This window comes from Pseudophryne corroboree, chromosome 10, assembly GCF_028390025.1.
Source record: "Pseudophryne corroboree isolate aPseCor3 chromosome 10, aPseCor3.hap2, whole genome shotgun sequence".
NCBI classification, from domain to species: Eukaryota; Metazoa; Chordata; class Amphibia; order Anura; family Myobatrachidae; genus Pseudophryne; species Pseudophryne corroboree.
Window position 1 is genome coordinate 208,130,577 of NC_086453.1, and position 12,993 is coordinate 208,143,569.

Genomic DNA, 12,993 nt, shown 5'->3' on the forward strand with positions numbered 1-12,993 from the left:
ATGGGCGGGTGTGGGGCGCCAGTCCTTTACTTTGCCAGGGGCGCTCAGACCCCTAGATACACCCCTGCCAGTTTGCTACTGTATCCCTGTTTGCCTAGCAATATAATGATGTATTCTCAGCAGGGTTGTGTGCTGTGTGCAGAGCTGCAGCTGCATTCAGTTGTGTAACTAGGAGTCCCTTCTTCCCTGGCTGCACTGATTGGTGAATCACCCTGATATAAGTCAGCCAGGCCAGCTCCTCTGTGCTGGTTATACTTTATACTGTGGTATAAGCTGCTGGTCCGCGTCCCAGGTTTCTGTACCTTGTGTCTGTACTGTGGATACTCTACTCGTCTGCCGGATTCTCTGCTTGTCAGAAATCTTGACTTTGCCTTGCCTTAACCCTTATCCAGTTCCAGTCTTTGTTAACCTTTCTTTGCCACCTCAGTGTTTACCTAGTGCTCAGCCTGCAAGATATATAACAAACTGCACGGTGCTTACATTCCACCTCACAGTGCTTCCTATGCCTTTGCTGAAATCCTGACACAGCCCTGGCCTTAACTCCCTGTGTTCCGGCCTAGTCTGATATTTGTATTATGTATATTACACCAGCCGCCTATCCTGTGCTATCCAGGTACCAAGACCAGGTGGCATCCTAAGTACCAGTGTATGTATCATACACTAAGGGAACAATGGGCAGCTTTTATAGGTGGACGACCCTCACTAGGGCTCTAGAGGTTTCACGCAATTGTGCTGGTGTTCCATAACAGACGCACCCCAGGTCGTGCATGCACAGTGACAACATCCCACTGGGGTCACTGCACTGAGAAGGACAAAAAAGACAGCATAGGAGCGCACTCCGCTTCAACAAGGATGGCACTCACCAAGGGCACTAGTTGAATGCAGGATGCTACTCAGCTCAGCCACCCACAAATTTGAACCCCCTGTGACTGCTTGGTGCCCTCGGAAAGCTCTTATCCCCCATCCTTTGCTTTTAATTCAAGCTCCATTCTCTGGGCTCTGTCATGGAGCCTCCTGATGTTGTGGCCCAGACGTGCGGCACATGCAACATCACGGCTAGAAGTTTTAGTTGGTCAAGCCCTTCACTTTGTCTGGGGTCCCAGACTCCTACATATACAGTACTGACTGGCTCCATTTAGTTTGACTTGTTCTGCCAGTGCTAAATATAGCAGATTATTTCTGAAGTTATCTTTATGACTGCAGTAGGTGCTTTGTACTTAGCAAAGGTAGATATAGAACAAATTACACCAGCACTCCCAGGTTACAAAATCAGTATATCGGCAGCTCTAGTATAAAAATGACTTTGTTAATATTAAAACAATGAACTAAATGAGTTTTAGTCCGGTAGTGTGAGAAACAATTCAAATAATAAAGTAATCTATATAGTTAGGTGCTGGGTGTGGAGATAACCTCTCGTCTGTTCACACTGCACTTGTCCGTACTCACTGCTAGATACCTTTACAGTGCTAAGCAATTTGTTAATTAGGTTCTATCTTATTAGGGTTAATTGCTTTCTATACCAACAGGATCTGCCCTGCCACATGTATGTCATGTCTGCCACCTCGTCAGTATCCTTTGTCCTTGTTTTGTTGCTATGTATGATTTGAGTGTCCGTAGATACTTGTTTTGCTTGTGCCTTTTCATCCAGTTACAGTTACCATGAATTACATGACAAAGAGAAAAGAAAACATACAGTAGTTTCCCATGGCATCATTTACAGGTCTGATTGACAGCAGGTGTGATCTTGGTTTTCCATTGCAGAATGTTGGATTTGTTTACCTCGCCCTCTCAATATTATATGAAGAAGAGTAAAAGGTGCAGAGGCCTGTTTTTTTTTTTTATGTTTCCAATTTAGAGATGAGCGCCTGAAATTTTTCGGGTTTTGTGTTTTGGTTTTGGGTTCGGTTCCGCGGCCGTGATTTGGGTTCGAACGCGTTTTGGCAAAACCTCACCGAATTATTTTTGTCGGATTCGGGTGTGTTTTGGATTCGGGTGTTTTTTTCCAAAAACACTAAAAAACAGCTTAAATCATAGAATTTGGGGGTCATTTTGATCCCAAAGTATTATTAACCTCAAAAACCATAATTTACACTCATTTTCAGTCTATTCTGAATACCTCACACCTCACAATATTATTTTTAGTCCTAAAATTTGCACCGAGGTCGCTGTGTGAGTAAGATAAGCGACCCTAGTGGCCGACACAAACACCGAGCCCATCTAGGAGTGGCACTGCAGTGTCACGCAGGATGTCCCTTCCAAAAAACCCTCCCCAAACAGCACATGACGCAAAGAAAAAAAGAGGCGCAATGAGGTAGCTGTGTGAGTAAGATTAGCGACCCTAGTGGCCGACACAAACACCGGGCCCATCTAGGAGTGGCATTTTTGTTCTCCATATTTTAATAGGCACAACTAAAAGGCACCTCAGGTAAACAATGGAGATGGATGGATTGGATACTAGTATACAATTATGGACGGGCTGCCGAGTGCCGACACAGAGGTAGCCACAGCCGTGAACTACCGCACTGTACTGTGTCTGCTGCTAATATATAGACTGGTTGATAAAGAGATAGTATACTCGTAACTAGTATGTATGTATAAAGAAAGAAAAAAAAACCACGGTTAGGTGGTATATACAATTATGGACGGGCTGCCGAGTGCCGACACAGAGGTAGCCACAGCCGTGAACTACCGCACTGTACTGTGTCTGCTGCTAATATATAGACTGGTTGATAAAGAGATAGTATACTCGTAACTAGTATGTATGTATAAAGAAAGAAAAAAAAACCACGGTTAGGTCACTGGTATATACAATTATGGACGGGCTGCCGAGTGCCGACACAGAGGTAGCCACAGCCGTGAACTACCGCACTGTACACTGGTTGATAAAGAGATAGTAGTATACTCGTAACAACTAGTATGACTGACTATGACGGTATAAAGAATGAAAAAAAAACCACGGTTAGGTGGTATATATTATAATACAATTATGGATGGACGGACTGCCTGCCGAGTGCCGACACAGAGGTAGCCACAGCCGTGAACTACCGCACTGTACACTGGTTGATAAAGAGATAGTAGTATACTCGTAACAACTAGTATGACTGACTATGACGGTATAAAGAATGAAAAAAAAACCACGGTTAGGTGGTATATATTATAATACAATTATGGATGGACGGACTGCCTGCCGACTGCCGACACAGAGGTAGCCACAGCCGTGAACTACCGCACTGTACACTGGTTGATAAAGAGATAGTAGTATACTCGTAACAACTAGTATGACTGACTATGACGGTATAAAGAATGAAAAAAAAACCACGGTTAGGTGGTATATATTATAGTACAATTATGGATGGACGGACTGCCTGCCGACTGCCGACACAGAGGTAGCCACAGCCGTGAACTACCGCACTGTACACTGGTTGATAAAGAGATAGTAGTATACTCGTAACAACTAGTATGACACTATGACGGTATAAAGAATGAAAAAAAAACCACGGTTAGGTGGTATATATTATAATAATACAATTATGGATGGACGGACTGCCTGCCGACTGCCGACACAGAGGTAGCCACAGCCGTGAACTACCGCACTGTACACTGGTTGATAAAGAGATAGTAGTATACTCGTAACAACTAGTATGACTATGACGACGGTATAAAGAAAGAAAAAAAAATACCACGGTTAGGTGGTATATAATTATACAATTATGGATGGACGGACTGCCTGCCGAGTGCCGACTGCCGACACAGAGGTAGCCACAGCCGTGAACTACCGCACTGTACTGTGTCTGCTGCTAATATAGACTGGTTGATAAAGAGATAGTATACAACAATATACTACTATACTGGTGGTCAGGCACTGGTCACCACTAGTCACACTGGCAGTGGCACTCCTGCAGCAAAAGTGTGCACTGTTTAATTTTAAATTAATATAATATTATGTACTCCTGGCTCCTGCTATAACAACCTGCAGTGCTCCCCAGTCTCCCCCACAATTATTATAAGCTTTTATACATTGATGTGCAGCACACTGGGCTGAGCTGAGTGCACACAGACTGAGTCACACTGTGTGACTGCTGTGTATCGTTTTTTTCAGGCAGAGAACGGATATAGCAGAGAACGGATATATTAAATAAAAGTTAACTTAACAACAACTGCACTGGTCACTGTGGTAAACTCTGTCTGCACAATCTCTCTCTCTCTCTCTCTCTTCTAATCTATTCTAATGGAGAGGACGCCAGCCACGTCCTCTCCCTATCAATCTCAATGCACGTGTGAAAATGGCGGCGACGCGCGGCTCCTTATATAGAATCCGAGTCTCGCGAGAATCCGACAGCGTCATGATGACGTTCGGGCGCGCTCGGGTTAACCGAGCAAGGCGGGAAGATCCGAGTCGCTCGGACCCGTGAAAAAAAAAGTGAAGTTCGTGCGGGTTCGGATTCAAAGAAACCGAACCCGCTCATCTCTAGTTTCCATATATGCTTTCCTGCTCCAATTTTCTAAATTTACTTGGGGGTTACTGCAATGCTCTGGCGGTTATATATTTTCCCAAATCCAGTTTTTTGGTTTTGGTTCTAATTCATCGTCGGATTTTGATTTTGCAAAATCTGTCCTCACTGGTTTTGCTTTTGGATCTTTCTTTTTTTTTAAAAAACCCCCAGCTATAATTACATAATTTTGACCTTTTTCTATTTCTACAGTATTATTAACCTCAATAACATTCATTTCCAGTGATTTCCAGTCAATTTTGACCACCTCACAGCTCACAATATTGTTCATCAATATAGGCCAAAGGCTGGCTTGCTAAACTAAGCAGCAGGGCATCGGCACAAACACACAGAAGTTATTTCTGTTTAAAAATGTTTTGCAAATTAGAAATGTTTTAGCAATAACTAGTGATGTGCACCGGAAATTTTTCGTGTTTTGTGTTTTGGTTTTGGATTCGGTTCCACGGCTGTGTTTTGGATTCGGACGTGTTTTGGCAAAACCTCCCTGATAATTTTTTGTTGGATTCGGGTGTTTTTTTTTTACAAAAAACCCTCAAAAACAGCATAAATCATAGAATTTGGGGGTCATTTTGATCCCATAGTATTATTAACCTCAATAACCATAATTTCCACTCATTTCCAGTCTATTCTGAACACCTCACACCTCACAATATTATTTTTAGTCCTAAAATTTGCACCGAGGTTGCTGGATGACTAAGCTAAGCGACCCAAGTGGCCGACACAAACACCTGACCCATCTAGGAGTGGCACTGCAGTGTCAGACAGGATGGCAGATTTAAAAAATAGTCCCCAAACAGCACATGATGCAAAGAAAAAAAGAGGTGCACCAAGGTCGCTGGATGGCTAAGCTAAGCGACCCAAGTGGCCGACACAAACACCTGGCCCATCTAGGAGTGGCACTGCAGTGTCAGACAGGATGGCAGATTTAAAAAATAGTCCCCAAACAGCACATGATGCAAAGAAAAAAAGAGATGCACCAAGGTCGCTGGATGGCTAAGCTAAGCGACCCAAGTGGTCGACACAAACACCTGGCCCATCTTGGAGTGGCACAGCAGTGTCAGACAGGATGGCAGATTTAAAAAATAGTCCCCAAACAGCACATGATGCAAAGAAAAAAAGAGGTGCACCAAGGTTGCTGGATGGCTAAGCTAAGCGACCCAAGTGGCCGACACAAACACCTGGCCCATCTAGGAGTGGCACTGCAGTGTCAGACAAGATGGCAGTTTTAAAAAATAGTCCCCAAACAGCACATGATGCAAAGAAAAAAAAAGATGCACCAAGGTCGCTGGATGGCTAAGCTAAGCGACCCAAGTGGCCGACACAAACACCTGGCCCATCTAGGAGTGGCACTGCAGTGTCAGACAGGATGGCAGATTTAAAAATAGTCCCCAAACAGCACATGATGCAAAGATAAATTAAAGAAAAAAGAGGTGCAAGATGGAATTGTCCTTGGGCCCTCCCACCCACCCTTATGTTGTATAAACAGGACATGCACACTTTAACAAACCCATCATTTCTGTGACAGGGTCTGCCACATGACTGTGACTGAAATGACTGGTTGGTTTGGGCCCCCACCAAAAAAGAAGCAATCAATCTCTCCTTGCACAAACTGGCTCTACAGAGGCAAGATGTCCACCTCCTCCTCATCGTCCGATTCCTCACCCCTTTCACTGTGTACATCCCCCTCCTCACAGATTATTAATTCGTCCAGACTGGAATCCACCATCTCAGGTCCCTATGTACTTTCTGGAGGCAATTGCTGGTGAATGTCTCCACAGGGGAATTGATTATAATTAATTTTGATGAACATCATTTTCTCCACATTTTCTGGAAGTAACCTCGTACGCCGATTGCTGACAAGGTGAGCGTCTGCACTAAACACTCTTTCGGAGTACACACTGGAGGCGGTTCAACTTAGGTAAAATAAAGCCAGTTTGTGCAAGGGCCTTCAAATTGCCTCTTTTTCCTGCCAGTATACGTACGGACTGTCTGACGTGCCTACTTGGATGCGGTCACTCATATAATCCTCCACCATTCTTTCAATGGTGACAGAATCATATGCAGTGACAGTAGACGACATGTCAGTAATCGTTGGCAGGTCCTTCAGTCCGGACCAGATGTCAGCACTCGCTCCAGACTGCCCTGCATCACCGTCAGCAGGTGGGCTCGGAATTCTTAGCCTTTTCCTTGCAGCTCCAGTTGCGGGAGAATGTGAAGGAGGAGCTGTTGACGGGTCACGTTCCGCTTGACGTGACAAGTGTCTCACCAGCAGGTCTTTGCACCTCTGCAGACTTGTGTCTGCCGGAAAGAGAGATACAACGTAGGCTTTAAACCTAGGATCGAGCACGGTGGCCAAAACGTAGTGCTCTGATTTCAACAGATTGACCACCCGTGAATCCTGGTTAAGTGAATTAAGGGCTCCATCCACAAGTCCCACATGCCTAGCGGAATCGCTCCGTTTTAGCTCCTCCTTCAATCTCTCCAGCTTCTTCTGCAAAAGCCTGATGAGGGGAATGACCTGACTCAGGCTGGCAGTGTCTGAACTGACTTCACGTGTGGCAAGTTCAAAGGGTTGCAGAACCTTGCACAACGTTGAAATCATTCTCCACTGCGCTTGAGTCAGGTGCATTCCCCCTCCTTTGCCTATATCGTAGGCAGATGTATAGGCTTGAATGGCCTTTTGCTGCTCCTCCATCCTCTGAAGCATATAGAGGGTTGAATTCCACCTTGTTACCACCTCTTGCTTCAGATGATGGCGGGGCAGGTTCAGGAGTGTTTGCAATTGGGGTAAGCCATTCTGCGATGATGTTCCTCAGCTTCCGTAAGAGGTTGTCAGCTGTGTGCCCCTTATGGAAAGCGGTGATACAAAGCGTAGCCTGCCTAGGAACGAGTTAGCGTTTGCGAGATGCTGCTACTGGTGCCGCCGCTGCTGTTCTTGCTGCGGGAGGCAATACATCTACCCAGTGGGCTGTCACAGTCATATAGTCCTGAGTCTGCCCTGCTCCACTTGTCCACATGTCCGTGGTTAAGTGGACTTTGGGTACAACTGCATGTTTTAGGACACTGGTGACTCTTTTTCTGAGGTCTGTGTACATTCTCGGTATCGCCTGCCTAGAGAAGTGGAACCTAGATGGTATTTGGTACCGGGGACTCACTAACTTAATAAATTGTCTAATTCCCTGTGAATTAACGGTGGATACTGGACACGCGTTTAACACCACCCTGGCTGCCAAACCTGAGTTATCCGCTTTGCAGCAGGATGACTGCTGATATTTCATCTTCCTCGCAAAGTGGTCTTCCAACTTCTCCTCTGGGATGACGATCGACTCCCAGAAGCAACAACAGCAGCGCCAGAAGCAGTAGGCGTTACACTCAAGGATGCATCGGAGGAATCCCAGGCAGGAGAGGACTCGTCAGACTTGACAGTGACATGGCCTGCATGACTATTGGCTTTCCTGTCTAAGGAGGAAATTGACACTGAGGGAGTTGGTGGTGTGGTTTGCAGGAGCTTGGTTACAAGAGGAAGAAGGGATTTAGTTGTCAGTGGACTGCTTCCGCTGTCACTCAAAGTTTTTGAACTTGTCAATGACTTCTGATGAATGCGCTCCAGGTGACGTATAAGGGAGGATGTTCCTAGGTGGTTAACGTCCTTACCCCTACTTATTACAGCTTGACAAAGGCAACACACGGCTTGACACCTGTTGTCCGTATTTCTGTTAAAATAATTCCACACCGAAGAGGTGATTTTTTTTGTAATTTGACCAGGCATGTCAATGGCCACATTCGTCCCACGGATAACAGGTGTTTCCCCGGGTGCCTGACTTAAACAAACCACCTCACCATCAGAATCCTCCTTGTCAATTTCCTCCTCAGCGCCAGCAATACCCATATCCTCATCCTGGTGTACTTCAACATTGACATCTTCAATTTGACTATCAGGAACTTTACTGTGGGTGCTCCTTCCAGCACTTGCAGGGGGCGTGCAAATGGTGTAAAGCGCCACCTCTTCCCGTCCAGTGTGTGGAAGGTCAGGCATCGCAACCGACACAATTGGACTCTCCTTGGGATTTGTGATTTAGAAGAATGTACAGTTCTTTGCTGTGCTTTTGCCAGCTTAAGTCTTTTCATTTTTCTAGCGGGAGGATGAGAGCTTCCATCCTCATGTGAAGCTGAACCACTAGCCATGAACATAGGCCAGGGCCTCAGCCGTTCCTTGCCACTCCGTGTCGTAAATGGCATATTGGCAAGTTTACGCTTCTCATCAGACGCTTTAAATTTTGATTTTTGGGTCATTTTACTGAACTTTTGTTTTTTGTATTTTACATGCTCTCTACTATGACATTGGGCATCGGCCTTGGCAGATGACGTTGATGGCATTTCATCGTCTCGGCCATGACTAGTGGCAGCAGCTTCAGCACGAGGTGGAAGTGGATCTTGATCTTTCCCTATTTTACCCTCCACATTTTTGTTCTCCATTTTTTAATGTGTGGAATTATATGCCAGTAATATATCAATAGCAATGGCCTACTGTACCGTACTGCTATATATATACTGGTGGTCAGCAAAATTCTGCACTGTCCTCCTACTATATACTGCGCACAACTAAAATGCAGCACAGGTATGGATGGATAGTATACTTGACGACACAGAGGTAGAGCAGTGGACTACTCTACTGTACTGCTATATATATACTGGTGGTCAGCAAAATTCTGCACTGTCCTCCTACTATATACTGTGCACAACTAAAATGCAGCACAGGTATGGATGGATAGTATACTTGAAGACACAGAGGTAGAGCAGTGGACTACTGTACCGTACTGCTTTATATATACTGCTGGTCAGCAAAATTCTGCACTGTCCTCCTACTATATACTGCGCACAACTAAAATGCAGCACAGGTATGGATGGATAGTATACATGACGACACAGAGGTAGAGCAATGGACTACTGTACCGTACTGCTATATATATACTGGTGGTCAGCAAAATTCTGCACTGTCCTCCTACTATATACTACAATGCAGCACAGATATGGAACGTTTTTCAGGCAGAGAACATAGATATTTTCAGCACACTGAGCACAGATATTTGCAGCACACTGAGCACAGATATTTGCAGCACACTGAACACAGAAACTGAGAGAACGCAGCCACGTCCTCTCGCTATCATCTCCCAAGCACGAGTGAAAATGGCGGCGGCACGCGGCTCCTTATATAGAATACGAATCTCGCGAGAATCCGACAGCGGGATGATGACGTTCGGGCGCGCTCGGGTTAACCGAGCAAGGCGGGAAGATCCGAGGCTGCCTCGGAACCGTGTAAAATGGGTGAAGTTCGGGGGGGTTCGGATCCCGAGGAACCGAACCCGCTCATCTCTAGCAATAACCAATCGAACCAACTCGCAAGTACTTTCAATAAAAACTATACATCACAGAAATTTACTAAGAATTGGGTGTAAAATATTATGACTCAAAGTAGTAATAGTTAACAAACAGCAAAGGAAACCCCCCTAAACCATGTGTAAAATAGCAACAGCAGACATGGATGCCCCCTACACAAGTGCACATGCCACCAACACGTGTCTTCTCATGCCCAATCTGTACCTCCCTCCTGGGGGCCCTAGGCCACTGATGACTGTGCCCATGTAAAACCCTGATCAATCAGCCTTTTTGTTGACCAGCTCCCCAAAATTTCCCCAACAATAAAAACAGTGTTCAGTACCTGCTGGATACAGTGAGTGGTACAATGTGGAATACTTTACTGAGTGGGTTATGGTGTGGGACACACAGTGCAGGTTGGAAACAGAGCAGGTCTGATACAGGGCATGTTACACTGCAGGTTGGATACAGTGTTGGTTACATTGCAGGACACACACTGCAGGTTGGTTAGAGTGCAGGCCAGATACAGTGTGGGTCGGATAGAGTACAGGGTACAGTGCGGGATACAGTGTGGGTTACAGTGCAGGACACACACTGCAGGTTGTTTAGAGTGCAGGCCAGATACAGTGTGGGTCGGATACAGTACAGGGTACAGTGTGGGATACAGTGTGGGTTGGATACAGTGCGGGTTGGATACAGTGCAGTTTGGATACTGTACAGGTCAGATACAGTGCAGATCGGACACTTGGCCTTATTCAGGTTTGTTAGCAAACCCAAAAAATTAGCAACTGGGCAAAAACATGTTGCACTGCAGGTAGAGCAGATTTAACATGTGCAAAGAGATTTAGATTTGGGTGGGGTGTGTTCAAACTGAAATCTAAATTGCACTGTAAAAATTAAGCAGCTAGTATTTACCATGCTCAGAAACAATATAACCCACCCAAATCTAACTCTCTTTGCACATGTTACATCTGCCCTACCTTCAGTGCAACATGGTTTTTCCCAGTTGCTAACTTTTTTGGTTTGCTAACAAACCTGAATAACCCCCACAGTGTGGATTGGATACAGTACAGGTTACAGAGTGGGTCAGATACAGTGTGTGTCGGATGCAGTGTGGGTTGGATACAGTGTGGGTTGGATATAGTGTGAGTCATATACAGTGCAGGCTACAGTGCATGTTGAATACTGTGCAGGTTACACTGCAGGTCATATACAATGTGGGTCAGATATAGTGCAGCTTGGATACAGTGTGGGTCGTTACAGTGTAGGTTTCTTTGCTGGTTTAATACAGTGCAGGTCAGACACAGTGTGGGTTGGATACAGTGTGGGGTCAGATACAGTGCAGGTAGACATGCCATCTGTAGCCTAGAGGTAATAGTGCACTTTACTGTACTGTGGCAGCAGGCAGAACTGTCCCCACGATGGTAGCTGCCCCTGGTGGTGTTTGTGAGAATGATGATGGACTGGGAACTGCAGTGTACACAGCACTTTCTCACTGGCTGCCATGCCTGGCTTGTGTGTGGCTGCAGTGCAGCAGCAGCATCTGGGCAGATGATAATACAGGGATCCATATGCTGAGAGCCGTGAGAACCGGCTTGGATCCACTTGGATTGAGTAAGTTCTGGTGGGCTGGGTTCTCTGAGAACTGAGCCTGCTCATCTCTAATATACATGTATACATTTTTGCATCCCTCTGGAATTGAGAGAAGATGCATAATGCTTCATAGATTACAGTTGCTTGCAAGTTTCGTCAAAAATGTTTGTGGATTTTTGTGGACCTGTTATTCACCCGTTTGCGAGCGTGGAAAATACACATGATGTGCATGGGAACTTGGAGCATCCCTTTCTCTTCCTCCTTTCTTTCCCATCACTCTCTCTCTCTACCCTTTTCTTTTTGCCCTTTTTTTTTATCCACCTCTCCCCATCCCAATCTGACTGTCCCTCTCTTTCCATCTCTGTCTTTTCATCTTTGTCTCCTCCTCTCCCATATCTTTCTTTTTGTCACCCACATTTCTGTCTTAATACTGTAGAACATGTCATGGCGATACAGGAAACAGGAGGAGCAGAGGGGATGTACAGATGGAGCCACGCTCATCTGATGCGGCTCCATCGCATACCAGTGTTCCCGGCGTGACTAGGCGATCCATTCACCTAGTCAGCGCACAGAGATGTTCCTATTCAAGTGTATGGGGTGCGTGCACGTCACCGACGTGCGCGCATCTATATTTGCCATCCTGATGCTTAGAACGTTGGCAGTCATAACACCAGCAGAATCCCCACACCCATTAGAATCCCAATACCTGAGTCCTGACAAACAACGTCCTCAATGTAAGTATGCCGGGGAGGGATAGGGTTAGGCTGCAGGGAGGGCGGGAGGGTTAGGGTTAGGCAGTAGGGGGAGGGTTTAGGTTAGGCTTCTGGAAAGTAGATTAGGGTTAGGCTGCATGAAGGTAGTGTTAGGGCTATGGGGGTGAGGGTTAGCATACTTACCAGATGTCGGGATTCTGAGCTAGCAGATGCCACTGTCGGTCTTGTAACCACCAGCATTCTAAACGCTGGGATCCTGTACCTAACCCAAGCAGAGTATGCTGTTCCTGTGGAAACTGTCCATCCCCATAGACCCTGTTTCCCCTCTCTCTGCCCCCTCTGACTTCCAATCCATTTTTTTATTTATTTAGAGATGAGCGGGTTCGGGTTACAGAGAACCAAACTGTACCGAACTTCACCATTCGAGTCCAGTTTCGAGCCAGGCTCGGGTTTTCCTGCCTGACTTGGAAACCAGAACAAGGCAAAACGTCATCATCCCGCTGTCGGATTCTCGTGGAATTTGGATTCCATATAAGGATCCGCGCGTCCCCGCCATTTTCACTCCGGCATTGGAGAGTGTATAGAGAGGACGTGTCTCCGTTCTCTCACTGTCCTCAGTGTCCGTGGCTTGTGCTGAATCTGTCCAGTCACCGTGCTTGTGTCCTCTGCTGCCATATGTCCAGTGCTGTCCAGTGGTGCTGTGTTGTGCTGCATCAGTTCAGTGGTGGTGTGTTGTGCTGCATCAGTCACAGTGGTGGTGTCCTCTGCTGCCATATGTCTAGTGCTGTCCAGTGGTGCCG